We start from the raw sequence: 209 nt of genomic DNA on the forward strand, positions 1-209 counted from the left end.
ACAGCACAATGCATCTAAGTGGGATAAGAGGACAGATGTCATGGAAACTTTACTGTGGTGAGGTTGGCAGAAGTCAGGCCCAAATGGTGACCATGAAGTAATTTGGCACAAGTCGAGCCAAAAGGTGACTATGATATCATTTCGCTAATTTTTCAGGTCATATCAGCAAGTGTGGAGATATGAAGACTGAGCTAAACTTTCAGGCACTG

This window comes from Dipodomys ordii, unplaced genomic scaffold (genome assembly GCF_000151885.1).
Source record: "Dipodomys ordii isolate 6190 unplaced genomic scaffold, Dord_2.0 Scaffold261, whole genome shotgun sequence".
Lineage (NCBI taxonomy): Eukaryota > Metazoa > Chordata > Mammalia > Rodentia > Heteromyidae > Dipodomys > Dipodomys ordii.